Raw genomic sequence first — 4,734 nt, 5'->3', positions numbered from 1 at the left:
CATGTAACATACAAGGTGCAGGGGTCAGGTGCATGTAACATACAAGGTGCAGGGCTCAGGTGCATGTAACATACAAGGTGCACGGCTCAGGTGTAAGTAGCAGAGTGCAGGGAACAAGTATATGTATCATAAAGGGTGCAGGGATCAGGTTTATGTATTGCACTGATGGCAGATCTTAGGAATACCTGCTTTACATGCTACAATTACTGCAGCGATAGGAAAGATATTACATATTAAATGCAGAAATCAGGAGTATGTAATATATGCACTGCAGGGAACAGGTGTATATAAGAACTGAATGCAGGTGTAAGATGTTTGTAAGCACTAAGTGCAGGGTTAAGTACATACAGTCAAGTGTACATATTTCCTGAGATTCATTTCACCCCCAATCACCCTATTATTTGAACATAAAAGAATATTATGCATGTTCTATCAAGTATTAAAAATTGCAGTCTAGGTGGCTGTTGTGAAGGTCTATACTGCATATTTGTTACAAAGTTTCAAAATTAGTTTTTATCACAACAGGTACATGCCCCTCCTAGAAACACTCATGCCCCTGTCCCAGCTGCAACTATGTTCTTTCCCAAGACGTCCTATAGCCCTGCCTTAAATATAATACAAGACATGGCTCCAGCAAAGGCAGCGGCAGGTCAGCCATACAAAGTCACCCCACCAGGAGCAACATACCGCTTGACACTTGCTGCTATAACTTTACTACTCACTGCTATAGACATTGCTATATGCCAGCAGTAGTAGTGAAGATCTCCTATGACAGCTGCACAGGGGCCTGGTAACTTCACATAACCTTGCAGTATGTTACCTTTTCAGCAATAAATTCTAAATACTCACTGGCTGTGATTCCTTCCTTAGTAACTGACTGAAGAATACTAGAGAGGACAGCAGGAGATGGGGGAGAAGTAAGCAGTGCATGTACTTGGTACTGAAATCACTTATGTAATAAAGCAAACTGAGCTTATGGCACAGACGTAGAAAGGGAGAAATGTAGGTTACCAGTTCTGACCTACTTCCAATAAAAGCTTCTTGTCTGGTCGTCTCACTGCAGTTTTAGGGCTTTATGGTTTGTATGTCACTGGCCGAAACCACTACCAGGAATTCACATCTAAATGTTGCATTTTGGGGGGGATATAACTTAAGAACTGCTAAACTAGGAGGATCAGCCCTCATAGTTTGCAACTAGGAACCAACCATTACCAGTGGTTTTTGTCTACCGGACAAAGGGTAAGTTTGATGCCTATTTAGGATGGCGTTCAACAACAGATATATAGGTGAAGGGAGATTTTAGAGGTTCCCACCATGGATTACTAGAACTGTGTACAAGTGGCCCTGGGCCCCTCAGCCCAGCTAAGCTGGAGTCCTGTTTCTAAGATCACAGGTGAGAATTTCCCAGGGTCCGGGGTTAGAGGATGGAAGTTGTCAGAATTGGAGCTGGTTCCAGTCCACAGGAGCACATATGTGCTGAATTCAGGACTGGGTTATCCACTCAAAGATGAATCCTTGTGATGATGGATTTGGAATAATCATGGAGCCCTCATTTTGGGTATAGCCAATGTATGACAGGTGACTTGTGCTTGGAACTTTTACTACAATTTATTAAACTCTGAAATGGAAGTTACCAACCTGAAAGTCTCTGTGCACCCCTCATCCTTCTCTCCCAATGCTGAGTTTACAAACAGGAATGCTTCATATAGACTGCACCAAGAAATCACCCTGGGAAAATCCAGCGGCTCCTGCAGGGGTGCTACAACTGCAAATAAATCCCTGCAAAGTGTTCCTGCACCTCCTGCTGCACCTCCTCTTTCTACATTTTCCAGTCTCTTCTATTGCCAGTGGAAGGTTGGCTATCCCCCGGCCATACCTGCTGGCTTCATATTTGATAGCTGCACCTTCTGCAATATTCTGCCTCCCCTGCACTAACACAACTGAAATTTCTGCAATAATTTAATTCCCAAAGTAAAACAGTAAAAACAGTGTTTGTATTGCCTTCATTAAGGAAGCAATAAGTTGCACCTGACACATAACAAAATACAATTCCCCATATTTAAACGTCATGGGCTCAGAGTTCCTCTTTCACCCAGATTACCTATTTATACAAGGAGCAGATTAGCAGTCTGGCCGGCAGGGAAAAAAATTGAGTCAATTTTAGGGTCTGAGAATTTATGTCTGGGCTTGGTGATTTAGGGCTCAATCAGACTGCTGTACAGGTTCACTTTATTGGCTCAGAGGAAACAAATCTATAGACAGGGGCAGAATTTCCCATTAAGTACAGAAAGCTGTCACCTATAGGGGGCGCTTTTCCCTGGCTCACACATTCTTCTTCCTATCCTCAGCACAAATATCCACCATATATTCTGTGATCCTGGCAGAGGGTAGCTGAGCGGGCACCAAATAATTGCCTCCATTCATGGAGATCCATCTTTATATATAAGGGACGAGATCAGATGACAAGACTCTCCGCAGCTCACTGAACCCCACAACCATTCCTGTATCTTCAGGTTAGAGAACGATGGATTGTATAATCTGATGATGAGTATCCATATACCATAGACCTATCTTCATTCTCATTCATTAAACCACCAACTGGAAGATCTGACACAAGAAGCTGATCGCTTTGATCGCTTTGTGGTGGCTGATGACTGATTGACAGCGCTGATCTGCACTGGTGCTGCTGTCATTAACAAGCCATCTGGTCTTCCACAAAACCAAAGCTTCCTGTGTCACCAGGCTATATCTGGAAGGAGTAAAAAGCCAGATAATATATAGTACAATTTTTACTTTGCCAATTTCTTTTTGGTTGACAAGGTAAAAAAATGGCTGTGAGTCTGTTGTTGTGGTACACAGTGGGCAGTGATCCCATTTATTCTATACTAGAAATATTCTTCCTGTATTTGTGTCCCCATTATAAGGGGTTCTCTTTCCGTTCTGTGTGACAACTGCTGAATCCATTATTATATCTATCACTTAACGCAATCAGTAAAGGTCCATGAATTGCCCTGCTATCAGCCTCTGCTCTCTATAGTATACACAGCCAGGCTTAAAGAGGGAGGGATCAGTCTGACAGAATGAAAGAGCAGAGTGACAGAGAGAGTCTTCAGTCTTCTGCTTCCCCTTCTTTGTCCAGTTATAGGGTGGGAGTGGGGAGGCTTTAACTGAAGAAGTAGCAAACCCCTCCCTCACTAGACAGAGCTGTGCAGTGTACCAGAGCAGTGTAACTCTCCAGACTGGATGGACAGAGACCCTTTTAGATAAACCAACTCTCCGGTATGATTGGGTGCCCCCATATTACAAAGATTTGGTAAAAGGCTGATTGTACAGAGATTGTCTGATCAGATTGCAATGTCTATGGTTCTCTTATTGGGTCTCAAAGGGGCACTAAATTTGCCTTGCTCACTTTTTTGATCATCTAACAAGAACAATACACCCCCCCCCAGCTACCACATTTATGGGGGGGGGGGTATGGGGAGAAGGGTTTGAGACTCTGGCATGTCTTTATTGCTGTCTGTGTCCCCAGTGGGATTCCCCTGTGATTATTCTACAACATGAAGCAATCACTCCAAAACAAAGGGAAATTCTTCCTCTGACATGGGACAAGTGACCCCGTTGATGGATGTGGGATATGGATGGATCTCCTCCATCAGGGACATAGCAATAAAAACCTGACAGGGGATCTAAATCTTCTCTACTGTTTCCAAAGCAGGAAAAAACAGCTGTCCCTATAGGACGATTTACCCTTACCTATCGTCTGGTAACCTTTCTGTCTGTGACATCAGCCACCTAATAAAGACCTGACAGAGAATCTAACCCTCCCCTACTTATCATGATACATCCACTAGCTGTGGGTTGACCCAGGTGGATAGCCTGGGGTTATCATATTGTATACTCCATCTTATCAGTACAAGGGGGGTAGATCATGTTGATTGGCTGTTGTCTTACCCCCCATGGGTGATTGAGACAATCCACAGGGTGACAAGCCAATCACAGCCCTCCTGCCATTCCATATGACATTAGGAGTTAATTCCCTGGAAGGAAGATCAGCGCCATCTAGCGGCCACCCAGCAGAACTACACCAGCAGCTGTTGCAAAGCCAATGGACAAGGAGCTCTACCCTGCACTGACTCCATTAACCCCTTCTATGCCATGATCAAATATTTACACAGCTGATCAAAAGACCCCAAAATACAACAAACCACCCCTATATACAAAACATCCCTATACCATGAGAAGAAAATAGTTCTCATGCTGCACATTGTATTTAGAAACAATTGCAAAGTCAAAAAGAAACAATGTTACAATTTAGAGTTCATGAATGTCAAAGAGCTGGGAAAGCTGCACATGTCCTGATCTCTTACCTTCCTAGAACTTCCCAGGTCTGGTCCACATCAATCTGTATGCATCAGCTGAATGGGAAGCAGCAATGTCCTGAAAAGTGCAAAGAGGAGAAATAAAAGTCTTCAGTTCTTCATGAGCTCTTGGGATCCAGCAGGGAATGTCTGGCAGGAGAGGGCACCATTCTGATCAGGGAGTGTATGGTTCACAGCAGGAGATCTGCTCAGCTCCTGGAATACAGCTGCAGGCTGCCTGTCCAATGCACCAGACCAGAGACTGAATGAAAATGCAACAGGTCTGCAAAGTGACAGAGGAAGAGCCGCTCGCTGGCGCCACCTACTGGGCGTCATGGGGAAGTGCAAGGAGGCACTGCTTTAAGGGTTCCCTATG

At 44.1% G+C, this 4,734-nt stretch overlaps 1 protein-coding gene across 1 annotated transcript in view; it reads right to left on the bottom strand.

Moving 5' to 3' along the window:
• The window catches only part of ADAMTSL3 (ADAMTS like 3), a gene marked incomplete in the record, with an annotated part of 213,664 nt that extends 209,060 nt beyond the window's left edge, over nt 1–4,604 (bottom strand). The window contains 1 exon segment of the mRNA XM_072402452.1: nt 4,368–4,604.
• Nucleotides 4,605–4,734: the final 130 nt, after the last annotated feature.

Source organism: Pyxicephalus adspersus, chromosome 2, assembly GCF_032062135.1.
Source record: "Pyxicephalus adspersus chromosome 2, UCB_Pads_2.0, whole genome shotgun sequence".
Lineage (NCBI taxonomy): Eukaryota > Metazoa > Chordata > Amphibia > Anura > Pyxicephalidae > Pyxicephalus > Pyxicephalus adspersus.
Note: the sequence above shows the minus strand (reverse complement) of the source record. Positions and strands in the feature narration are given on the sequence as shown.